The sequence below is a fragment of the Numida meleagris genome, chromosome 6 (genome assembly GCF_002078875.1).
Source record: "Numida meleagris isolate 19003 breed g44 Domestic line chromosome 6, NumMel1.0, whole genome shotgun sequence".
Taxonomy (NCBI): Eukaryota; Metazoa; Chordata; class Aves; order Galliformes; family Numididae; genus Numida; species Numida meleagris.
This window is the reverse complement of record NC_034414.1, coordinates 20,630,888-20,658,169: the sequence shown is the minus strand read 5'-3', so window position 1 is coordinate 20,658,169 and position 27,282 is coordinate 20,630,888. Positions and strand designations below refer to the sequence as shown.

The 27,282-nt window shown below is 35.6% G+C and overlaps 1 long non-coding RNA gene across 1 annotated transcript in view; it reads right to left on the bottom strand.

Moving 5' to 3' along the window:
* LOC110401839 overlaps nucleotides 1-27,282 on the bottom strand; it is a 240,578-nt gene that overhangs the window by 7,918 nt on the left and 205,378 nt on the right. The window contains exon 2 of the long non-coding RNA XR_002440649.1: nucleotides 20,893-21,007. This is a non-coding gene — a long non-coding RNA (uncharacterized LOC110401839). The remainder of the gene's footprint in view (nucleotides 1-20,892; nucleotides 21,008-27,282) is intronic.

The window sequence follows — 27,282 nt, the reverse complement described above, 5'->3', positions numbered from 1 at the left end:
CCAGTGCTTCATAAACCAGAATGTTTTGAGGCACTTTGTGTGAGATCCATCTCAGTAAACATCAGGCAACGAAAAGTTGTCATCCAAACTAGTCATCTAGTCTTCCTGCATAGTATATGGGAAGAAATAAGAACCTTCAGGCAATAATTCATTTCAATGAAGATAAGCATCTAAGACAGCTTAGACAAATTGTCTGCCTACAGTGTCTAGTTCTTTAAAAAAGAAGAGTTTATACAGCTGGCTTAGACTGAGACAATCTTTCAGACATCTGAAATTAGACAAGATGAATCCCATATTTAAATTATTTTTGGAGTCAAAGAATAAATAATAAGGAAAAAATAACAGCAGTCTACATGATTAAATTGTCCTAAGAATAAGTTAATCAAGTACTTAACTAATATTTTCAAACTCTCAGATTCATATGTTTAAGTACTTGATGGCTGAACAGAAAGAATATCCAGAAATGTACTATTCAGGTGTTCTTAACCAACATTTTTTTGAAAGATCTTTTGATATCTAAAGTTGTACTTAATCAAAAGGTCACTTTTCTTTACAGGAATTAAAAAGATATCCGTACACTTTTAAAGGAAGAAAGTACAGATCATAGCATACATTTTGATGAACAGCAGCTAGGGGAAAGGACCCGAGGTACTCTAATTGCAGTATGAAATCATAAAAGAAAAAAAAAAAAAATCTCCTCACGAATCCATATGCTTTTAATATAGCAAAAGATAATCACCCTAGTATAAGTTTTGCAGACATAATGAAGACAGAATAAGTCTTAGAAGATACATTAAGGAAGTAAAAGCCCATTACAATGAAGATTACCATGTCAGGAGGGCTGATTTAATTAGAAAAGTTTGGACCTGCTAAAACCACTTAAATAGTGGAAACTTATTTGAAGAACATCATTATCAGCAGTAAACCCAGTGGCATTTCACATTAAGTTTTTATTTAAAGTATTTTCACAGTAGTTTTTCGCTACAGTGATACAGTGAAAGTGATTCGCTCTTTTGCTCAGTTAATTTTTTTGCATTCAAAGAATAAATGTAAAATAAAGGTCCAGATTATTCATTATACAGGTGAAAATGATCTGTTCTGCAATGTTAGCTAGATATTAGTTGAATACTGAAGGTATCGAAACAAGGTTTTGATTTTAAGTTCTTCTGTTATTGCGAATTACATCTGTACCACAATTAATCCAAAAAGTTAGCCAAATTTGATTTAACAGAACAAGAAAAAAAACAGAAACTAATCTCTTAGCATACTATCAATTTAAAACTGTTAGCAGAAGAAAATTTCAAATGCTTTTACAAAGCAGGAAACTGGGACTTTTAAATTGTTGACATCACAGAAGTCCTACCTTCTGTTATCAGCAGTTTCACTGCTAGCTTTGTATCTATTTGTAGGACAAATCTTGGCCTTGACCTTGGCCCTCTATGGAGGTCCATGAGTAGCCTGATGGATTCACAGCAGAAGCAGTGCAACAGCTTTGTGTAAAAATGGGTATCAGAATCATGGAAACATAAATGTGGATCTAGTTTATCAAAATTCCCATGTTTTACAGACTTTTTATCCCCTCTACAGCTTCATATCCTCCACACTACTCTGTCTTGTGTTTAAGGGTGTCCCTGTGGCCCAGTGTGTTTGTAATTACTATATAGACTTAATTAGTCACTAGCAGGACTGACTGTGTACCCAGGTGGGCTTACAGTTCATTCTTCCCTTCAGTAATTTATAACAAAGGATTTTCTTGATCTCAAGATAAGTACTTATGATAAAGTTAACAGTAAAATGCCTTTTCTCGGCATCTTGCATCATTTTAAAAGAGGCGTTCTTCTAAAATTTACAGTATGGCATGTTTTTGGCATTACCTATGTTGAAAGAAATTGTATTTCAGTTGCATCAACAAAAGGAAAAGCATATTTTTCTATTAAATGCATAGTGAATATGTCTTCTTGGATTCTTTTGGTTGAGGGTGATTTGCAATGCTGCTACTTGCTAGCAGTCATCTTTTATTCAGTCAATTTCCTTATTTTTTTTACAGAGACTTGTTCAATTGTCATGAAGTAGTCATGCTGACATTAAATGAATGTGCCTTCACTGGAGGTTAAACATTTAGTTCACTGATTGGAAGAAGATGCCTTTGTTTGGGTTTGGGCTGCTCTCCCATGCTTATAAGCCCTACAGTTTTACATATAAATGAAGAAAATAACAGGAAAGAAGGAAAGACATGAGTTAAGGTGTACAACAGCCAGCTGAAAGCTCCCTACTTTATGTTGGTCCATGACATGAGAGGTGAATGCTGGTGGTATGGCAGTAGAGGTTAAACCTTCCTGCCAATATTCCATTACATGTTGTTGCTGTGCAACAGATGGCAGCAGAGGGGCAGTCTGACAGAATGTTGTCTGACACTGAAGTGAATATGGAACAAAAGTGTGTCATGGAATTCATCCATGTAGAAAAAATGGCACCCATTGACATTCCTTGACACTTGCTGAATGTTTATGGAGACTAAACAGTGGACATGAGCACAAGTGAGGCAGTGGTGGTGTGTTTCAACAGTGGCAACAACATCATGAAAGACAAGTCACATTCCAGATGGCAATGCAGATTTTTACAAGCACAGCATACAGGCTCTTGTTCATCACTATGTTGAGAAATATTTTTTTGTAGCTGAGAATTTCCTTTATCAAATATTGCTACTGAGCTCTTTGTATCTCCTGTAGTTTCCATGGAAATAAATACAAGGCATTACTTGCGGAGCAACATACATACATAATAATAAACAGCCTCTCTCAGGTCTCAGCATAAAGTGTAGCTCATTTCTTGATTTTTTTTTATGTAACTACAAATCTTTTATAATCACTGATCTTGAATGAAATACTTGTCTTTGAGCAGTCTGAATATATAAAGCAGCAGAAATTGAAGAGCTTTCAAAATCACAGTAAGAGAATCTGCCTCTTAAAAAAATCCATTACAAAAATAAATTTAAATTAGTCACAATATTTTTTATAGAATGTTTAAAAATCCTTCTTTCTTTCCTTTCTTTCTTTGTGTACGCATGTCCTCCTTTTAGCATGTAGTGTTTTGGCAGAACAATTCTGAGACTGACATATGCATGAACTCAAGTCAGCTGAGTCAATACTGATTTCAATTCCATGTTATTTTTGGAAAAATACATCTTCATGAAACCAGGTGTTATTTCATTGCTATAAAGAATCTTTTTTAAAAACACACAAACAAGAGATGGTATTATTACACTTCATAGCATATTTTAATGCTGGTTACTCATTTCATAACCCGTACAGACATCTCTATTATTTTATTTATTTTAAATAATTGAGATAGGCATTTTACAGAGGGAAGAAAGGCATTCTGAGCCTTTTCTAAGTGAGCAATAGATACTACTTATAATTTTCTTCACTTTATTTTCTCCAATAGTGGTGATTCTAGAAAAGTTTTTCTATATTATTCCTGTATTTTCATTGTTTTCTCTCTAATTTTTCTAAATTTATCTAAAAATAAATGAATGCAAGCACTCAATTTAATTACAAATTCTGGTGCCTCGTAATTTACTTCATGCCTGACAATGTGAAAGCAGAATGCATGGTCCTATCTTTGACACTGGTTTAGAGGAATAAAATAAGTATCCATCTAAACGTAACATTGCTAAAGTTTTTATATTATTTATTTTCATTTTTATCCTTTGCAAAATGTCTCAATGTGAATAGAGAGGTTAAGTAGAGTAAAAGCTGAATTATAACCTTTTCTTTCGCACCATTATAAGTTATGAAAGTAGATGCATGCATCTTTGATTCTTTGAATTAAATTTTGTCTCAGATAAGCTTTTGAAACCTTAACTAGGGGAATTTTGATTTGTTTTATATTGTTCCATTTTACATTAATCAAAGCCAAATCTATACAGTCTAAATATTTATTGTTTCTTGCTTCTTCTTCCTTTCTCTGAAAAAAAATCAGGTAATAATCCTCTCCCATCAAAACATAAGCCACTTCTTCAAACAAGTATTTGAAAAAATAGATAAGTCTTTCACTGCTGTAAAGGTCAAAAGACAGCTTCTGCCAGACCATATGGGAAAAGTTAACTGCAGCATTTCTGGGTATGGAGGCCTCATCTTACTTGCACAGTTTCTCTCTATTTTATTTCCATTATTTCTGTTCGTGCTGTTGTATGATTTGGAGAAAAGGTCACGTTTAATAAAACACATGTTCAATCATGCTCTTCATTACTGTTCGATTTCTATTTTCTCTTGCTATACTTTCAAAAGTTTGTGTTCAGATGGGCAACTTTCTATTTGCAAAAGGCCAGAGGGATAATTGAAAGCCTTCCACAAGTGTTCATTCTGCAATCTGTAGCTTCTACTGTTTTAAAACAAAGAATAAATAACCATTTTTCTCAAAACAGCAATCTCCTTTCTTCAGAATATTCACAGAATTGAACAAGAATTTAGTCTGATGAACAACTTTTTAAAAAAAATATTTTTATATTTTAAGGTACTGGACATTAAGCTGATAGTCCATCTGTATCATTATCCCCACTACCTCTTGCTTATTTTACCAAAAAGAGTTGGCATTAGCTTAGACCAAGACTTTCTTAGAATGTTAATACGAAGATTGTCTTGGACTGAGTCTGCTAATTGACATACGTGAACTATATACACTATTAAAACATGGAAAGCACACAAAAATAACACGTGGATAAAAGGGTTTGTGAGGCCTAGAATTCACTTTGCAAGCTCAAAAAAAATCGTACCGGTAATTCTTTTGGAGACAAGCAAGGAAGTGTTTTTGATATCCGTACAGACTGGGAGAAGAACTCACTGAGAGCAGCCCTTCTGAGAAGGACTTAGGGGCCCTTGTAGATGAAAAACTTAACGTGAGAGTGTGCTTGCAGCCCAGAAAGCCAACAGTATCCTGAGTTCCATCAGATGAGGGTTAGCCAGCAGGGTGAGGGAGGTGATTGTTCCCCTTTACTCTGCCCTCGCGTGGCAGAGATGTGGAACTTCTGGAGTGGGTCCAGAGGAGGACCACAAAGACGTTGAGAGGGCAGGAGTATCTCTCTTATGAAGACAGGCTGAAGGAGATGAGCTTGTTCAGTCTGGAGAAGAGAAAGCTGCGAGGAGACCTCATTGTGGCCTTACAGTACTTGAAGGGAGCTTATAAGCAGGAAAGGAAGCAACTATTAACACTGGTGGATAGTGATAGGACAAGTGGGAACAGTTTTAAACTAAAAGAGGGTAGGTTTAGATTTGATGTCGAGGGAAATTTTCCACTGAGAGGGTGGTGAGGTGCTGTAACATATTGCCCAGACAAGGTGTGGATGTCCCATTCATGGAGGTGTTCAAGGCCAGGTTGGATGGGGCCCTGGAAAACATGATCTAGTGCCTGATTCAGTGTTTGGCAACCCTGCCTGTGTGGCTTCTAGGTGGCCTTGTGTAGAACCAGGAGCTGGACTCAGAGATCCTTATGGATTCCTTACAACTCAAGTTATTCTATGCAGTGTTAATTTAGAACCCACCTTATTAGAGGATATATTGAGTGCTATGGCTTTCTTGAATCAATTTGTTGCCTGTTATGCTTCAAATCAATCTTTTGACACCCTCAGAAAGACCACTGTGCACTAAAAGCACAGTGTCAGTCCATAGCAGTGTCAATTGGCTTCCACTGATCCTCTGATTTAAACCACTGATATTGCACTCTGAAGAAAACTTTATTACTTAACTTTATTTAATGAAAAATCTTGCATGACAACATGCAACGTGTTTGTTTCAGTAAACTCTATTCAACAAGCAGCTTTATATTTAAGCTTCATCCACTTTAAGAGTCTATGAAGCTTTAAGCAAAATTACTCTCTAGGGTTAATCATTACCTTTGAATTACAAGAGCAATGGATTTCACATATTTAATATAATACTTTTTTTAAAGTATCTAATAGAAGACCTACATTGATGTCTACAGGATTTTATTTTTTCCATTTATCTGTAAAAGTACATGGTTATAACTTATTGAAGTAGGTCTAGTATTCATGATCTTATTTTTTTTTCCTTTTTAAACAAAGTCCAAGACAGATGTTTGAGAAACCCAGACTAAGTGAGTATTTTTCCCCTCTGATTTGGGATCTTTTTTTATTAAATAACCTGCCTATATCCAATAGACAAGGTAAAAATAATATTGTTTAATATCCTGTGTACCTTACTGATTTCCTGTCAGCGCCAACTCAAATTCCCTGTTGCTTTACTGTTCACTCTCGTTGTACTGATCATCTTATAAATCATATAAAGCAGATACTTCTGTCAGGTACTTTCACTTGTTTATGAGTTACTATTGTACCTATTAGCTTCAAAATAGCACGTTTAAGAATAAATATTCAATAATTCAAGCAGATTCTCTTTAGAGATATTTTAGCTTACATGCATGTAAGGTAGTTTAATGAGGTTTTTTTTAGATTTATTGTTTAAAAGAGTTGAAGAATGAGAATTGTATCATAACCTGAGCACATAAACTTCTGGTTGCATGCCTAAGTCTCAAAGTTCTCAAATTCAGAAATTAATGTTTTTTTGCCTTCACTAGAGGAAGGGTATTATACACATGCTGCATCTGTAAACATTATTTCTCAGAATTAGAGATCAATGTTACATACAATGTGAAGTGTAAAATGCTCTCCAAACCTTTGTCTCCCTTTAGCAATCATCAGTTAAGATCAGAAGTTTCTACACTCAAGGTTAGTTTGAACCTTATAAATCCATTCTGAGAAATAATAGGGACAAGACAAGTTTGGGATTAAACTATCAAGCCTGTATCCATATTCTTTAAATGAGAAATTCCTGTAGCATATTAATGTACTTTCCTTTGAAGATTACCTTAGAAACAAACAGAAAAAGTCTGCAACAAACATTCAAATGAATAAGTAAAACCAAATTCATTTCAGATGCAGTACAGATAGTTTTACACAAACATCTTTTTATCTTCAGAAAGCTTGTCAAAAACTTCCCAAATAAAACTTTGCAGAGTATTATAAAAGTAATTCTATCTTCTAATAAACTCCCTTTTACTGAGCTATGACAACAATTATAAAGGGGAATTATATGCATCACAAGAAATAATTAAGCGTGCTTTCAGGATGCCTTTCATCCAGAGTGATATTAGACTTTGGCACTTCTTTTGATGAGGGCAAAAATAACGGTGATTTTTGTGTTGTTAATATATTGGAACCCAGTTTAAACCTCATTTAACACAGAACACCAAATAATTTTCCACATAATTACGACTTTTTCCAAGGCCTTGGAAAATTTTAGAAGTTGTCCTTAAGATGGAATTTTAGCTCATTACTGGTCTTCTAAGCCAGACTGTCTTCCAGAAGCCAAGGCTGCCCATGGCCTCCTTCAGCCTTTTAAAATAAATAACCCAGGGTATTTTCATAGAAGGTTAGGCACACATGCATATTCCTCAGAGCATCAGATGGTGTCAGCTACTGAACGCTACTTCAAGCAATATCCTCTTCAAATATTTGTACTTGAGATGCGACACACAACATCTAACTAACCTAACACTAATCAGAAAATCCATTAGAATAATAGCTAGAAGCAAACAAAACAACATTTTTTGTTGTCAAAGGAAATAACAGTTAAGATCCAGATTGCTCTGAATGCCATGTGCCCGTAGAAGTTAAAACAGGCAAAGTATGTTCATAATTAGTATTAAGCTTACTTTTCCTCACAATGACCTTGAAATAGCAAACCTCCCATTCTAGTAGTCTTCCATCATATCTCAAGAAGAGAAATATAGAGAAAAAGCAGCATTAAATAAATCACACTCTGTTTCTCAGAAGAAGCCTGTGGTCACAGTAAATCTTATTCTACTTATTAACGCTGCTCGATTTAGTCAATTATTCCTTACTAATGATTGTTTTAAAAAAATGTGATAAATGCTATTCTTATTTACACTGCTGTGAATGTGAAGTGCTTCTGTTTCAGTACTGTAATCAATCTCTGAGGAAGACAAAGAAAAAAAAATCCATCCTCCTAATTATATTTGAAACCTAGAGCCAAAGCTTGTGCACAGTAGTAGCGCAACCAATCTTTATGGGCTTCCACTGCCAAAAGGAATCCTTGTACATCCACCATCACTACCGTAGTTCATTTACAGTAATGTCTGCCCTCAGTTATGGGAGGTGCTGCTGCAAGAACCAGCCTAACAGAAACAGCATTCTGGAACAGAATGGACAAAGCCAGGTGGGCACAGCATGGATTGCTTCAGCCTCCGTTGGTCCCAGGATCAGAGAAAACAACAAGGGCAGTCCAAGTAGGTGGCTCTACCAGGGAGTCGAGGACAGCAACAAGCAGAACTGACAAGACCATAGAAACACCAGCAAGGTCACTAAGCAGCAGTACCTGAGCAATGAGAGCAAGGCAGATCTGAAATCTGGTCCAGACAATGGTTGCAAAAGATATCTACAGCAACTAAGTAGACCCAGAGTCAATCTGGGAAATGAGGTCAACAGGTCTCAGTCAGGACAAGGAACACAATCAGACACAACGAAGACTTATCTTAAAGAGTAGTCCAGAGAGGAAGGAAGGAGAAGCATCCCCTGAAGAGGCTCCTCAAAGCTTTCCCACATTCACTTCACCACAGAGTTCTAATGCTAGTTACCCAGCTGTGCTGGTACCCTAAAGGGTGGGCACAAGAGGATGTTAAAAGGAATGCTAGTATTTCCTGTGCTCTAATGGCTGTACCAAGCTACCTGCAAACTTGTTTTGGTCTACACTCAGCTCTGAAGCTTAATCAGCATTCATGATGGCAATGTATTTTTGTTCCTTTTAACAAATGAAGAAAACTCGTATGAGTTTTTAAATAAATTTTTAAAACTAATAAAGATTACTTCCATACACTAAAATCACGCACAAAAAAAGAAAAGGAACATATTGTATGCTCACAAGAAGAAGGTAGAGCGAGGCGAAAGAGTCTCCAAAGGAGGTTTTATGCTCAGAGCTCCAGGACTTGCACACCAACACTCAGAATATTCATATTTCTGTTTCTTTAGTAGATTTGTATTTAGTTTCCAGTGACATAATATCTGAAATTTAAGATGAAGCTTTGAATGTCCAGTTAATGTCTGAAATTATAAGATAGAAGGGCAAAGCAACGTGAAAGAAAAAATCATTGCTCGAATGTCTCAAAACAAGCATGCAGCAGCATTCTCTTGCTGATGTCTAATATACAACGTATGAAAGCTATTTGTAAAAGCATAGTAAGTGTTCTCTATGTACTTACTGCAATGTGAGCAGATGAAAAGATCCTCTTATTTATTATTTTTACAATACCTGGAATAAAAAAGGCTCTACAGGAAATTATTCTTCTGTTCTTTTCTGCATAATTCTGGCATATGGATAAATAATTTAAAAAATGTTTTCTTTCTTCAGTGTCAAGAAGTTAGAAACATCTCAGGACTTTTAAGAGACTTTTATATAAGAGTTTGTGAAAGTGCCAGACTGAGAGGTTTCTCTCCACAGGGAAGAAGCAGGAAATGACAAATAAGTTTCTACCATTTCTAGCCAAACTTCTTAAAGATTACATGAAAATAAACTCAACAAGGACAGCTCAGCTGTCGTTCAGTTTTTGACCTCTTTACAGAGGCTGCCAACAATGTGCTAGCCATTTAAGATTACATCTTCCTCAGTTAGCTGAAATTGAAATATCAACCTATTTCATCCTGTATCTATGATAGGGAAGTAAAAGCAATTCTAGAATTTAGCCAGTATGCAAATCATCAGCCCTGGGCTCTGTCATTGTATGAATGTGAAAGAATGGCCATTTACGCTGCAGGGGTATATCAGCTTGTAGAGCAAAGTTACCACACAAGTTCTTCCTTTTATAAATACCATCACTGGAAGTTAAGGCAGTTAACCAATTCTGCTGGATGCCTTCTAATCTCTGCCCATTAACTCTGCATTCTGCAAATGTTATCTTAGCAAGGTTTCCAGAATTGTCAATAGCAATGCTGCTGTACCACCAGCAGCAACAGTGGCTTCAAAAAAAAAAAAAAAAAAGGCTCTACACAAGTCTCTTCCAAACTGTTTGCTCTTGGAATCTGTGTTTCAATATGCAGCTAAATCTCTTCATTATGCTCAAAAGGTAGTAGTAAAGCATTCTAACAGTTCAGTCCTGTTCCTTTGCAGAATTAGACAAAACCTGTCTGTCCAACAGACATTGTGAGTCTCTAACTCTGCAGCAGGTAGTTCTAAGGAGATTTGCTCCCTCCAATTTAGTTGAGTAATTGATAGTACCGCTGATATATATTGTTGCCATTCTCCTACAGAGGCCAGAACAATAGATTTTCCCCTTAGTGTTTGAGGAAGTCATACTAAAGGTAGTTCTCCTGCTGGACAAATTAGCAGGTCCTTTCATGTTCACTCGCTATTAGAATTTTAAACTGCTTTTTTATCACTTGAAATTTGCAAATAAAACTTGCATATCTACTTTCTGCCAGAGAACTGCAGACCATTTTGAATTTTTGCAACAATCTGCATTAGAAAATGCATTGAATTCAACACTTTTTTTTTTTTTTTTTTTAAGTATTCAGCTGTTACTTGGTCTCTCTACCTAGCACTACATACTAGTACAGCAAGATAGGTCATTCCCCCTAGCCTTTCTAAGCTGGCATAGCACTTAATTAAACCAAAGAATGTAAAGAAGTTACTTCCAGTTTGCCTGTGCATTTTTCACTCCAAAAAATGCTCTAGCTCTGACACTCTAGCAGACAGTTCCACAGCACCAGTACCTTGTTTGTATAGTGCAGTTTATTTTCTTCAACTCCCAAAGCTCTGTTGGTCTTCAAGATAAGTTGAAAGTGCTATAATGTACACCGTTTCTAATTTATAAAAGCTATATTTGTTGGTTACTTGTTCTTCCGATGAAAAGTTGATTTAACAAGCACAATGCCAGATAGCATTGCAGAATTGATTTGCAACAGATATATACATAGAGAGAAATATCATGGGAAAGAGTAGTTTGCAAAACAGGTTACAAAGTTAGAGAAATATTTCCTTTCCCTTCAGCTAAATGTCAGTTTTTAGTGCCAAATCAAGATGATAACCTTGAAGCCATTCACAAAAGAGTAGCATACATTCAGAAATGAGCTACCACTTGGGAATGACTCTTGGTAAACCGTAGGATCCTGCAATTCTCTGTAATTTCCTTTGCAACAGTAAAAGGATAACATCAGAAAACAGTAAAAAAAAGCATAGGGGATTTTTTTTCTTTAGAAAGTGTTATCTTTGTTGTTAAATGTACAGCTGATTAAACAAAATATTATTTGTTACAATATTATACGTCCATCAGCATCTCAGTAAAGACTCCTTGTAGGTTAGGATGAAACAGTCTCAAAAGACACACACACACCCCTGCACCCCTCCTAATCACACACATACAGACAAATGACATATGGTATTTGGTGTTATTTTCCAGCTCTTTATAATGAATTAAAGATTTGAATCTGTAGGGATTTAAATTTTCAGATGAGCTTTTTCCTTTTTTTGTTTGTTCTGTGCCAACAGTATTATCAATACAAAGAAGAGTATTATTACTAACATCAAATTAAACTTCTCTCCTTGGGTCCCTAATACATTTTAAACAGATCAACCACTGACATAGAATATTTTGTCTACAAATGTGAACAGATGATAGTGGCAGCAGCTTCATGACATTTCCCGAAGTTCATAGAGGCAGTCTCGAATCTTATACAAAAAGTCCAAAAACTCTTAAGACAACTTAACTAGTTCAGAATTCACATTAGACCCAAGGGGCTTCTCATTTGATTACTTTAATATGCATTTCCACAAATAATAAAATTCTATGGATTGCACAGCTTATAGGAAAATACTAGAGGCATTTTCTGTGAGTATTACATCTTCTTTCTGAAATCATTCTTACTTATTTTGTTCTTTTCTTCCTCCTACTTTACTCTGCCCACATACATTTGCTGTGTCCTGAAAGCCTGTATTTTCCCTATACATATATTATTGCACTTGTTATCTTAAAATACTATATATAGAGAGAGGTCTTTACTTTTCCTGGACATATCTTTTTAGTCTTCTTCCCATCTCAAATTATTGATTTTATCCTACTTTGCAGTCATCTGTATCTTATTTTAGAACAAAACAACTAAGAATTCAGCTGAAAAAAGGTAAGCATTATATTTTGATTACAACTGACAATATGTTAACAAAAGTTTGGTTTAGATTTTGTTAAGCTTCATCATTAAACAATACTCATTTGAGATTTGGTAGTTTGTTCATTCTTTAGTGACGGTGATTCCACAATTTACTTTCCAACTTCCACAAAATTCTCACCAAAAATCTGGACTCTCCAAAAGGTTTTCAGAATTATAACTGAAAAAGTTTGGTGTTTGCAGCTATTCCAAAGTTTTATTTCCATATCAGCATGTATGGAAATCTGCATTAAGATCTAGATTTTCTGATCCTAAGTAACACAATGTGAATAGTGTCTTTGGCTTAGGGACAGCCTGGAGAATGGTCCTCAGAGTTGTCCAATCATATACCTCTCTGGAGCTGCAGATTATGAAAGAGTTGTGGGTTGTGTTGACCAGATTTGTCAGGCTGCAATAGTAAAGAAGCGAGAGGAATTTCCATTATTCCTTTAAAAAGGAATAAATTAATAAATATCACCACAATCCCATAAATCTTTTGATTTCAGTGAATAAGCAATTTTTTCAATACAAAATGTTTTCTATATAAAAACTGTATTAACTAAGATTATTCAAATGACATCTCTACTGATATGCGCATAAGGTTGTCTTCCACAGTATGTGTGAGATTTGAAAATCTCAGACTATGTCAGTTCACTAGTTTTCTTCACTTCATGTATTAAAAAATTATTTCTACCTAGGATTGGTCAAGAAAATGATCAGTAAAACATTAATAACAAAATGAAAAATATTTATTAAAAGGACTGTAAATACGATGATATTTTTCTTTTAGTTTCAGTGCAAACTTTCAACCTTGGTTATTTTTAATTTTCCTTTTACGTTATTTTATTTGCTCTTTCCATTAAAGAAAAAACTGTGACAAAAGGTTGAAAGTAAAATCTATATATTGTTTATATTTTCATATTTCTTTGTTTTCTGCTAATAATTATGAGGCAATAGACAAGAGTTTACCCAGTCTGAGCAATCTGTAGGGCATTATTATGTTTTTCTATGTTTGTCAGTACTTACTCTGGAGAGAAAAAAAGGATAGTAAATATTTACATTATTCAGTTGGTGCAGTGGAAGAATCAGTGTTGAACAGCATGAGACAAAGGTTCCTACTCACTCTTGCCCAGGCTTGTCAAAGACATAGTTCCTAACATTTCCTTGCAAATTCAAAAAATATTTTTCAAATTGAAAACAAACAGTAAATAAAATAATGCTTTTATTGAGACAGCAGTGAAACTAAAGTAATGGTGAAATAAAGTGGAAAATTTGGTTTGTTGACAGGTATTGATAAAAATTAGAGATCGGACAGCTTGTCAGAAATATATTTTGACTATGTAAGCAACCACGTCTAACCCAATAGAAATTATGTGCTGAAACTTCTGCTAATTCTTAAGATGTCAGAGGAGCAAAAGCTCAAGTTCTTTCTCTTTCAGCTGATGCCATTAAGGTAATAGGTACTCCCGCTGTTTCATCAAATTGATCAAATTTTATAAAAAAATTCAAATATACAAATAAACAAGCTAAAACCCAGCAATGTCAAGTACATTTTTAGTGTTGATTTAAAAGCTCTAATATTTTTCCACATCTCAGGAAAAAAGTCTATTTTGTCTCAAAATAAAATATACTATTATTAGAAATTAATCATTTATGTAAACTTTTTATATAAAATTCTGTTCTCTAATACTTTATGTACATTAATAAATATTGCAGGGCTCTTTATATCTGCTATCACAGGTTCTAAGATAAAAGAAAACGTTGCTGACCTAGATGCGGAAACAAGAGAAGTAGGACACAAATAATCTCTTAGGCTCCATTTGTAATCAACAGAAAAAAATACAGGAAGCAGGAAATCAATGCAAGAGCTCTGAATCAGCCTCTTGAAAACTTATCTGACTACACAAATATTAGCCTCACCATACAGCAGACAAGAGCGACAGGTTTTGTACACTCTTAATCTAAAAGCAGAACTAAAGGGCAGACTAGATTTGATGTAGGAAAGGGACACCCAAAGAGAAAAGAAACAACTGATGTTAGCCAGGGAAACTCAGAAGGCAAATGGACACGTTACGCTTTCAAGCAATTATTCAAAAAGTAATAAGAACAATTTTCTGAATTCCTATTCTTGAAGAGTGGAATTTATTAAGAATTTATTAAGATTTTTATTAATTTACTCTTCAGAAGTCCCCAACAGGGGCTAGCTTCACACAGGTGAACTCCCTTACTCTCACATTTTTCATTTATTATTCCTTACAATAATGATATCCATCTTAATATTATGAATTTTGTTTTAAGCAGACTCTTTTCCTGAGAATACAGCTGGCTAATGGATTCTTCAAGAAAAATGTGCATAAAATGTCAGTGAGAAATAAATAATGGAAACGTTTAAAGATGCCGCCTGACCAGAGTCCTGATACTCATCTGTTAATATAGCACTCTGGATATGAAAAGCCACTACTACAAGGAAATAAGTTAGATGTTATGTTAAATTGAAAACACAATTCCAGTGGCTTGATTCTTGCCTTGAACACCATTTGATTTGTCCTACTACACATGTGACGTGTATCTGAAACAGACTGAATTAGATATTTTTACTGCAGTGCATGGTGCTTGCAGGTAATCTTTTTGCTTTTATGCTAGCTGTATGCACGTTGTGTTGAAGTCAGAGGTAGAGAAAAAACAGAAGCTAATTGATTGGCTCTGCTTCTTCTCAGAACTATGACCCATGCCTATAGGAGAAGAACCTATCTATATACGCACATGGAGCCATGTAGGTTATGTATTTCTGCTCATGTGTGAATAATTTTTATTTGTTGTTAGTGGGTTTCCTGACCTGGAAAAGAAAAAGGAGGAACAAACAAATTTAGAATAAATAACACATAATACATAAATTACAAATTTCCCATACATATTGCACCATGTACTTGAAAATAATCTTCAAAAGGAAAAGACAAATGAATTTTGAGTTTGTCCAAAAGACATCAGCAACCTTACGGTTAACAGACTTTTAATATTTTGTTACGAGATCTCAATACGTGCTCTGCTATAAGAGTTTCTGTAGTATCACAGAATCACCAGTCCAAACCACTGCTAAAGCAGGTTCACTACAGTTACACAGGAATGCAGTTATACAGGTTGCACAGGAAAGCGTCCAGGGAGGTTTTGAATATCTCCAGAGAAGGAGACTACACACCTCTCTGCCTATCTTGTGCCAGAGCTCTGTCACCCTCAAAATAAAGTTATTTCTCATGTTCAGATGTAACTTCCTGTGTTCTCATTTGTGCCCATTGCCCCTTGTCCTGCTGCTGGGCACCACCAAGAAGAGCCTGTCCCTATTCTCTAGACACCCAGCCATCAGATACTTATAAGCATTGATAAGATCCGCCCTCAGTCTTCTCTTGTCCAGGCTGAACAGTCGCAGCTCTCTCAGCCTTTCCTCGTAAGGGAAATGCTCCAGGCCTTAAATCATCTTTGCAGTCCTCCACTACACTCTCTCTAGAAAATCCCTGCCTTTCTTGAACTGAGGAGCCTAGAACTTGACAAAGGGCTGCCTCAGCAGGGCAAAGGAGAGGGGAAGGATAACCTCCCTTAGCCTGCTGACTACATTCTTTTTAATGCATTCCAGGATACCATGGACCTTCTTGGGCACAAGGGCACTCTGCTGGCTCATGGCCAACCTGTTGTCCACCAGGACACCTAGCTCCTTTTCTGCAGAGAAAGTCTACCCCTACAGATTGACTCAAATGTCTTTTGTATTTAATCATCAGATGTCACTGTAATTTCTGCATAGCAAAGACACAATATTTTACAAGAGAAGAACTCTGCTATCTTGTAGCAAACATACTTTCCATTGAAGAAGTTTACCTGCCACATGGACAAGTTGAAACTGAGCAGCCCTGTAATACATTGTGCCGTTCGTAGACACTGGCGATTAGTTCTGTACTGTATTTGCAAGGTCTCGCAACTGAAGTTCCCCAGATCTGCTTCTCCTAAATCTTTTCTGACCTTTCTGCAGCTTTGTTTTACTTGGCTTAGCGATAGCCCCACTTCAATTGAGCAGATGCCTATGGCTAATGTATTTTACTTTTTTTTTCCCCTTGGTATAGTTCTGTACAGGTAGTTTTACCAAGCAGTTATTTGTGTAGAATGAGATACTTATGACTTTAACATAATGATGTAGTGCAGAGAACTACTGAACTGCTGTGATATCATTGGTCTTGAGAAGTAGAGACACAAGATGTGATGTAGAAGGAGCACAGGCTGATACCAGATGGCAGCACAGGCTTGGCACTAGACATCCCACAGCTATACACTGCTCACTAATTGTCAGGTAAAAAATGCAGACCCAGACAAAAACCATTTTAGGAGAAATTAAGAGAACAAATAATTAGTACTTAATACAAGTAAAATGCAACACTGGTAATAAATTTGGATGTAGTGTGAAGCTGTATATCAAGAAAGAGCAACAGTGAAGCCTACCAGCAAATATAAAAAGTGACCCCAAGTGGACCTAGAAGAAGGCAGAACCACTGACATGAGTGTCATACTCATCCTGTTGAAGGACTCCAGTTGCTGACAACTCATGGTAATATCCTACTGTAGAATGAAATCACCAACACTATGGCACAGAGGAGTAGTAGAAGGGTGATGATAACAACAAAAAAGTGCACATATAATGATTTTAACTGCATTATTTTGTCTTTTTCTGTAACAATTACCTGGATTATTATTAAATTCTTAATAGCCCAGTTACACTAAATTCTTGTCTTTAATTATATATTGTGTTATTTCATATTTCTGCAGTATAGTAAATCCTCACAACTTAGTGCTTTGAATTAAAGGAGAAAATCCTTTGCCTGGGCTGAACGGATGCCAGAGCAAAATATTTTAATGCTCTGATTTCACAGACAGCAGAAGATAGGTATTCTGTGATTCATGGAGCAACCCTGACACTTACACATCCTTTTTCTTCTGGGGAACAGGAGTAAACAACTTTCCTTACAAAGACAGCAGTCTGATAGTGTCTGCCCAGCCTGTTTCCTCTGCCTGCAGGGCAGCAAAGTCACCGCTCCCTTCCCCTGGCACATGACTTTTTGCAGCTTCTGTTCACACTGCCTCCACCTCTTGGGAGACTATCTGCAAGACCATATTAGTAATCACACTATGGCTGGACTGCTCAGTCAGTGTTAAAGACAAATTTGCTGTCACTCAAGCAGATGAGCTAATACAACTCCCAGTTCTGCAACTTCAAGAGACTCCCAGTGGTTTTATGACAGACAGCTGACTGTGAACTCCTTTCAGAAGGTGCCTTATAAATAAATGGATTATTAAAGGCAAATAGTGCCTGAAGAACAGAAATGCATTAGGATGGTTTCAAAGACTTTGCATTATTTTAGAGAGGACTCTGATGATAGAGAACTGTAAGTAGGTTGTTTTTTGGCTCCAAGGAACTAAAATATTGGAGAGAGGTATAATTTTTGTTCAGCTGACTAGAAGCTACCAACTCCAGAAAGTAAGGTATTTAAAAGGAATCTTGGGAAAGGGAAGAAATAGCTACAGAAGATCCTGAATGCAGATTCTGCTGTGCATTGCACAGCCAAAGGCTCTTTGCCTCTACACCAATGCATACAGAATGGGAAATAAGGAGGAGGAGATGGAATACAAGGTGCAGTTAGAAAACAGTGATCTAACTGTTATCACAGAAAATTCTATGATGGGATGAACCACAAAATGGAATACGATAAATGAGGTGTACAAGCTTTTTAGAAGGGATAGACAAAGCAGGTGGAGTGGAGAAGTGGAGAAGTTGCCTTCTATGTTAAGAAGTGGACAGACTTGTGCAGACAGTGCAAAGAACTTCCTCTGAAAAACAGTCATGACCAGGTTGAGAGCTTGAGGGATCAGACCAATAAAGGGTATCTGGTGGTGAGTCTACTACAGGCTGCCTGATCAAGAAGAGCCTGTTGGTGAGACATTCTTGCTTCAGCTTCAAGAGGCATTGCAATCACAAGCTTTTGTCCTGATGAGGGATTTTAATTACTCAGATATTTGCTGGGAAAACAACTCAGTGAACTGCAAGAGACTCCTGGAATACATTGGGGAAAATTCAGACCAACCAGAGGTGAAGCATTACTGGAACTGTAATATTCCACAATGTGGAGGAGATCATTAAAGAGGTTTGGATTGGAGGCAGTCTGGGCTATAGTGACCTTGCTGTAGTTGAGCCCATGATCTTAAGGACTACGGGCCTGGCCAAGTGCAAAGTGAGGACCCTGGTCTTCAGGAGAGGGAACTTTGTTCTTTTAAGGAACTTTTGGATGAGAACAGTTGGGAAACTGTTCGTACAGACATAGGAGTGGAACAGAGCTGGCAGCTATTTAAGGACACCATTCTGAGAGCACAAGATATCTCCATCCTCCAGTGTGAGCAATCAAGCAGAAGAGGCAGGAAACAAGCATGGCTGAGCAAGGACCTGATGGTCAAACTGAGGGATAAGAATATTTGGTTAAATTTGATTTGATTCTAGATATTCCTATGACGTACAAAAAGGACACAAGAGAATGGTAGAGTATTTTATTATCAGTCTAACAACTATTAAAAATTACATTTGTTTAATAAAAATCTCTAGGTGGATCAACGTAACAGAGCTTTATTTCCATTGAGCTTCAGCCAAAATGTCCAGCTACTCAGGCTTGAATAGATATCAAATTTCTCAGACGTGAGTGAGAGTCAGAACTTGTTAGTTCATGTTCTCTTTCACTCCTGATACTGGTGTTTCAGATATTTCAGCTCTTTCAAACTCTGGGTTCAGTTTCTTAATTTTTTAAAAGCAATATATAACAATCCTGGCAGAAAATTAAACTGTGGTCAAGTTATTTAGTCAAATTTTAATGACAGCAGAGTCAAAAAGTTTATAGAAAGAACATGTGAGAATCTCCATTTTCTCCCAGAACTTATAATGTAGGGAAGAAAAGAATTTGGAAGAATGGGTGGATTTTATATACCAATGTAGCAAATCTTTAACAAATGTTATACTAGTAGGGTGACTACAGCTTTAGGAAGGCTAGAGTTCTCTGAATTTCATCAACAATTCCATTTAGAATATGAAGTGGTGCATTGCAAACCTCACATGATACAACACAAGATTCTTAGCTAAAAATCTGGAAGAAATTCCTGAACAAGCTACTGAGAATTGTTTATTCAAACCAGTACATTTTCATGTAACTATGACTAAATGAAAGTATCTGGGCTTGATAAGACTTGATAAGATGCTGAGATCTTTTTTCATTTTTGTAGATATTCCAAAATTTACCATTTCACCATCACTGTGAAAAGTGCACAGATTACTTCTGTTTTTTTTTCTCTAAACTATCAGAACTACTGGTTCCTGTAGTGCCATTCTTTTCTAAACAAACACTGCTGCATGCCAGCATAGAAAGAGCATGAACAGATAAATGAATGAACAAATGAATGAATGAGTAAGAGAGTATACCCTAAGGGAAAGATGATTATTCATCAGTACTTAGAGTGGCTCACTAATATTTCAAGGGTATCACTCAGACTACAGGAATGAAGGAGAAGTTAGTGATGCCATATCAAAACGATCCATGTTATAAACAATGGTCAAAATTCCAGGAAAACATTATCATAATCATTCTCCTTATAATAATAATAATAATTTCATTAGTCTCATGCTACTTATTGCCTAGAGAGATGCATCTTCATTCTTTTTGAAGACACAATCAGATAAAAATTTGACTGTCACATGTTTACAGACAGAAGACAGTGAAAAGAAAAATTAAAAAAAAGTTTGAAAAATAACAGATTTCACAGCAGATTTCCACCCATTTCTGTTGCTCAGACAAAATAAAATCAGGTATAACCTTAGTCTGAAAGCTGCATAACTTTTATCCAGTTAGCTTTGTAGCATCGTACTACATCATAATTTTTTTTTTGCTAGCACTCTAAGCTACTCCACTAACCTTTCTTCAGAAGTGTTATTTTCTTTTTAATGGAAAAACTGGTATCAATTTTCTCACATTAACTCATTTAAAATCTCTTATGCAAAATTATTTGAAAAATACACCAGTAACACTTTTGTTTTTATGTAATGAATTGTTTGTTTTCTTGCAAGTCCTCAGTAGAAACTAAAACTGGAAAATGGGTGAGCTTGTTAACTCTTCTAGCAAGTGTTTTCTTTCAGAAAATTAGACACTCTTAGCCTTTCAAATTTGGATAATGCTGGAAAAAGGCAGAGATAGAACAGAACATGGTGTAGGACTCTTAGAAGTATATATTTTTTAAATTTATGAACATCAACCTAATATGCCTGTATTTCCCAAGATGTCACGTCAATAAGATTTAACAAGTCAAGATCAAATTGATGGATACCTTATTATCACATCCTCAGAAAATGAGTCCATTTATCCATACTTTTTAATCATTGTATGTTGAGAGTGAGGCCAAATTCACTTAAATGTCTGTTTTACTGCACTCAAGAATATTGTTTGTTGCCTCTCTCTATAAGTAATATGCAATTCGTAACTGAGTTAACTTGATTGTTTCTTTTTTCCTTGTAATTATCTGAATGCTGAACAAAAATTTTAAATGTTATTAATTTTAGCCCCCCACAACAATCCTTGTCAGAGTCCCAGTTTGCCTACCTCCAGCTCTGTATTCCATTTTGATCACTTGCACTGCTAGTAATATGCCATATTCTCTTTTTGGAAGGAGGTGGACTTCTCCCGCAAAGCACTGCTGCACTATGGGAGATGAAACCTGGAATGAGATTGTATCCCTTAGTACTGGAAGGAAAATCTTAATAAAAAGGAGTAAAAATAAATAAAATTGCTTGCATAGATAGAGAATACAGTTTCTTATCACCCTAAGGGAAAATATTTATTCCTAGACATTTGTGGGACTGAGGGGAGCTTTTTAATTTTTAGAATACAAATTCTATGAGAAGTGACATTTTAAATGCACAAATATCTCCCTTTTAATTCAAAGCAAGTAGATTGTTTGTTGTATTTTCTAAAAATTATTAAAATTATTTCTAGTTTCTAATATATTTTTGTTGTGAAATTACAACTGTAAGACTGATCTTGTTATATACATTTTAAAATTTGAAGAAGTACTTGCAGTAGATATATTTGGGTATTAGCTTAGTTCTATCAAATAAATATAGACGAATCTTAGAAGGAATATTTCAACACAGTCATCCAAGCTTTGCTGAAGAAATAGCATTTTTTAGAAACTGAATTTTGGGCCACACCTTAACCATTAAATTAAAGAGGAAGATACAGTAAAAAAAATTGGTTTATGCTTCTTCTAGTTAATTATTCAAATTGTATTTGTAAAGCTTTGATTTCAAGATCACCTTCCAAACACAGAAGGCAATGGTGTACAACTCAAAATTAAACTATGTATCTTTTTGTTCTTGACTCGTAGAAATATACAAATGAATCATTTAATCCAAATCCTCAACAATTCCTCATAGCTTTGAGGACAATGTACCTTAACCAACTTCATTAAAAGAGCACAAATTCTGGCAGAAATACACAAAGACTTATTTTTAAAATGTACCATGAAGGACTTGACTCAAATTCATAAAGTGGATAAATAGGATAAATAGAACACTAGAACTTCCAAATATCTAGTTTTGATTACACTCAAAATTCAGTCCAAGTAAAACTCAACAATAAATCAAAATTAAACAACAAATCAAATCTAATGAATATTACACAAGAAGAATTCACAGATGAAATCCCTAGGAGCCCAGTAGAACAAGGTATTACTAGTAAAATTTCATTTTTTTGTTGTTGTTCTTTATGGGTTTTTTTAGCTTTAAAAAAGATAAGCCCTTGCAAAATTGCATAATAATTTTATAAGGAAAAAGTACTTTTAAAAGAAATAACATAATTTGTTAAGAGAGATGATTTTTTTGTATGGTGGTAGTTTTGTGTTTTGTTTTTTTTTTTGTTTTTTTTTTTGTTTTAGTAAAAACATGCAATATCTTGGATTAGGAATTGAGAAACATCTATTAACCCAAGGGAATTTGCAGGAAGAACATTTCCAGGCAACCAAAATCTAACATCAAAAGACTTCTTTTCTGCTTTATGCATGAAAGGTAGAATAGGAAGAAAGCAAAGAAATTAGACATTCCACTTTCATCTTGTACATATATAACATCAACATATATGAGATTTCATGTGCAGAAGTACTCAAAGAAGTTTTGCATTAGGTTAAGTTTTCTGTTTTGAGAGGTATTAGTTAATTCGAGGAAAAAAAATTAACAGTCTTATTTACAACCTCTTCTCTTTCCATCAGTGCTCTTTCCTCCTCCACTCTATCTTGCCTGCTATTCTGCTACCATTTACAATTGAAACTCCAGGCAATATGACAATTTCTGAGGCAGCTGCAGTTGTTTTCATAATTCACAGGTCAGAAGTTTCTTTGATCTTGGCTCTAAGGAAGGCAGGCATAACTGTGTCACCTTAGCTAAGGAAAAACTAATAACTACAGTACTGACAAGTCACAGGGGATTGCTCAGTTTAAGTATCAAGGTTTTTAATGAACAGTTTGTGCAATTTTCTGTAGGGATCAGAAAAATCAACACAATGGAAAAGATGTTACAAAGTGGTGGCAGGACCAGCACAATAGAAAGGTGCTACAAAGGAAGGGAAGTAGATCACTCAGCCAAATCAGAAGATTCTGGGTTTGCAGGGAAAAGCTCCCCCCAGGAAGGAATCTCTAAAAAGAAACCCTTGCTCAGTCACAGTCAGCCCTTAAATGAGACCTAAGAGGGTGGAGCCAGGCTCCACCCCTTCCGGTCACACAGTGAATTGCCTTCACCTGTGCTCCCAGGGCTGACTGGGTCTTTCATCCAGGTGCTCAATCAGTGACTCAGGCTGTGACTTAGCAGTTCCCATGCATTTTCATACATGGAATTCAAGCAGAATTTAATTATACGAGTGTTTAAAATATTCCTGAATCTATAAGTGAGCTTCATTGACATAAAGTAGGGGTTTCAGGGGAATAAGACATCCCCTGGGAAGTAGGAAGGGAGGGAAGGAGGGAGAAACAAATTTGTAATCAGTAATTTGGGAAGAATTTTGCATCCTTGGAAACTTGGCAAGTACAATGATTCTTACCGATATTGCTTCATTTCTGAAACACCACACAGGCATCTACAGAAGCCAGAATAATCCTGAGATCCCAGTAGTATAGAATCATAGAATGGCCTGGGTTGAAAAGGACCTCAAAGATCATCGAGTCTCAACCCCCCTGCTAAGTGCAGGGTCGCCAACCACTAGACCAGGCTGCCCAGAGCCACGTCCAGTCTGGCCTTGAATGCCTCCAGGGACGGGGCATCCACAACCTCCCTGGGCAACCTGTTCCAGTGCATCACCACCCTCTGTGTGAATAGTAATAAAGACAGTATCAAAAACAGATGCAGAAGATCACAGAATCATAGAATCACCAAAGTTGGAAAAGACCTACAAGGTCATCCAGTCCAATCATCTACCTAAACATCTCTTGCTTGGGTTGGGAACTAAAAGTACTGCTCATTTATTTTACGTTTCAAGTACCTTTGTACAGCTGTCAAAAAAGGGATTCAGCTCTGCTTTTCTTTCTCCTCACTTGTTACAACTCTTTAGATGCACTCTTTAGATGCTTTTCATCTATGCACAGAAGACAACTAAATTTCCGTACTATCACAAGTATACATTCAATAAGCTTTTTTGAGTAATATACTTACCGTGTACAAGCCATGTTTTCTGATGTTTATGATTTTTACACATTCATTTAGATGGTTAATATCCTGTTTGAATACTTTTTTTCATATTCTAATCTACCTTCTTCCTTGTTCATGTTTGCAATATGAAGAAATATATTTCCTGTAAATCAGCACACTAGTATATAAGAAAATAATCTATTTTTTCCCTTGTCTAATACTTCCAGTCATGGCTTTTTTAACTATTTGTAACTTCAAAAATAATTCTAAAGATGCTTCATATAATTGTGATCGTTTCCCAACCTTGTCAAATATGTTTTATCTGGCCTTAAACATTACATGTATTCTTTTATTTATTTATCTCTTTTCTGGATGGATCTGTAGTAGGAAAGCAGTTACTTGACACATCATGGGTTAGCTAACATAATCTTCAACTTTTCTTCTGCAAAGCAGAGTGTCCCTAATTGATTTCTTGATTTATTCATAATGAGAAAACAGTGTGCATAAAACAGAGGCTAAGCACAATGAGCCATAGCTTTAACCTAAACATGAACAGTAGCATGGCTAACAGAAAATTATTACTGTAATTTAATAAGTATTTAAAGGTGCTATTCTGGTAGGAATTGTTTTTTTTTTGTTAATAAACCCTGCAGTGTATGAAGATAACAGGGCCAGAAGCATTTTTCCACAACATTAGGAGAAAAATGTCCTATTTTTTTCTTTTTGTTAAAAGAATGAGATTTGCTGTTTGTTCAAAGGAAAACCACTAAGCCCATTGATAATACACACTGCGGCATCTCAGCAATAGAATGCAGTGGGACTGCCCTACTGACTATATCCTATTTCAGAACCTCTGCTCTGAAAACAGATCTGTTTGCGCTTACAGCATGTGAAACTGGCTTTCTTCAGTAGTCACAGGAGCCTCTTCTGTACCAATAGGGTAAAATGTCTGTCAGCCAAGAGTATCTCTCAATGTAATATTACTTTCCTATTCAAGGGGATTATATTCTTTTTGTTTGTATAAAAAGGAGCTGATTTTATTAGAGATTGGGCTAACCTCCCAAGAGAGCAGTTCAGAAAGACTCAGATTCAAGGATTCATTTGACCTTAATGTAGGGATTAGATACAGCTGGACAAAGTTGATTTCCACTTAAAAAATAGGAGCTAAATCTTTGAGGTTTATTTTGACTCATCTTTAATTCCATTGCCCTTTCATCAAAATAAATAAATAAATGAAATCATTTCATCTTCAGTCATACGAAGTGCACAGGAGAAAATGAAAGCAGGCTATACTATGGTAATGTTTAGCTGGGAAGTATCCCAAAGACAGAGGTGGAAAACCTAAGGACAGCCTGCAAGACAGAGGCACTGAACTGATCTGGGACTCATATTCTGGTTAAAAGTGGTAGAGCTTCTATGTTGCTGAAGAGAGGCTAGACAGGACAAAGGTGAATACTGAATAGTTCCAGCCTGGCTCTTGAAGAAGTTGCTTTTCTCTTTCTCATTCTCCTTCTCCTTTTCTTTATTTCTTTCTCGTTCTATTTCTCTCCTTTTTCTTTCTCTCTTTCTTGCTCTCTCCCTTTTCTTTGAATTTGAGAACGGTTCATCTAAATCCTTGCTTGATTTTCTCATCCTCCTACAGAAATTCCAGTAAGTTACTAAGATGCAGAAATTGTGGTTCTTTCTGCTTACTTTAAGCATTCACTGACTACTGGGGAAACACAGTTGTGCCTGTGAGTCTCAGAGATAGTATGATTCTAAGAAGAAATTTAAACAGATCCAGATTCTGCTATGTTGAATCTTTTGACACTTTCAGAAAGATACAGATACAGCAAAAGACTTTCTTGCAATATTTGGAATTCAAAATAAACAATTTATTTTCATTTCAAAATTGCAATGCCCAATATAGGTAGCATTTGTTTGTATCTTCAACTCTTAACTAGTGTGTAGACTTTTGACAGTATTTGACATCTTGTTAAAAAAACAGCATTATGTACTCCAAGCATATTCTATCTACCAGTAAAGAAAGAAACAAACTAACCCCCCTTCCACACACACAAAAAGAAGTAAAAGAAAATCAAAGAACAAAAAAGAAGAGAAAATAATAAAGAGTACATTAACTGTATTATTTATTGTTTATTTAGTGTAAATGCAACCCCATGTATATCTGTATGGAATAAAGGTGATCTGAATTTTAACTGTAAAAAGTTACCAATTTTGCAACAATTTTTGTAAGAAATGAAGAAAAAAACTTTTCACATCTTTTAAAGAATAATCCCCTTTTTCTTGGCCCAGAGATTCTTTAAGTGTAGATACAAGAAGCGTGTCTGGCCATGATTGTGATACGAACTGTGAAGTGTATTTTCAAAATAACATCATGGCTTAGCCATCAAGGTAGTTGTGGCTACCTGTTGTTCTTTAAAGATTTCATTAGCAGAAACACTGAGATCCCAGGCAATGGTGCTGGAGTTCACATATACCACTGTGGTTTTCAGACAGCCTGTTCAACAACTCTTAGAAGACAAATGAAAAGTGCTCTTCAACGAAATATTTGTGTATCATGGACTTTACACTGCACTTATCATATGTGTTCAAAATAATAAAGAATAAAATTTTCATCTCCTTCATCCCCCATGCATAATTTCATTGGAGCTCTGGTGATGCTTTGAACTTCCACAGTGACATATGTTAGGTAGAAAAAAAATAAACATTCACTACATATATGTTACTCTGGAGAGATAAAACAATGTAATAAATGATCAGTTCTGAAGATAGCTCAGTACTCCTGGAAACTTTAAGAGAATGTGGATTACTGAAATCAAGGTTTGGTCGTATGCTTTCAAACTCTTAGTTAAACAACATTGTCATGAATGTGATTAATCCATTTAAGAAAGCTTTTGAGATCAGAACTGTTTTTTTTCTTCCATGTACTTTTTAACTTTAGGCTGAATTTGTATTTCAGAACAGAATTTCTTCTATACAAAATTCTGTCAAGATACTTTTATTATTGCTGTTATTCATTTTCCTGCTTTCATTGTGCCTCTGAAGTTTCTAATGGCTTTCTGAACATCATTATATGATATATTTTAATATCTTAACTACAGATACAATTTATTTATGGTAAGGGCTGACATTCTGCTTCATAAATCAAAAATAACACTCACTTGGTCACTAAAAAGACTACATCCGAATGTGTTAGATCTCAATCTTCAGATTCCCAGACCTGCCTTACTATTCCTTCCCTTCTTGCACTTGCAAAAGTCCAGAGCTAGAGGCAGCTATTGGGACCCTCCAAGCAATGACTCCTGTTGCTCCTTTT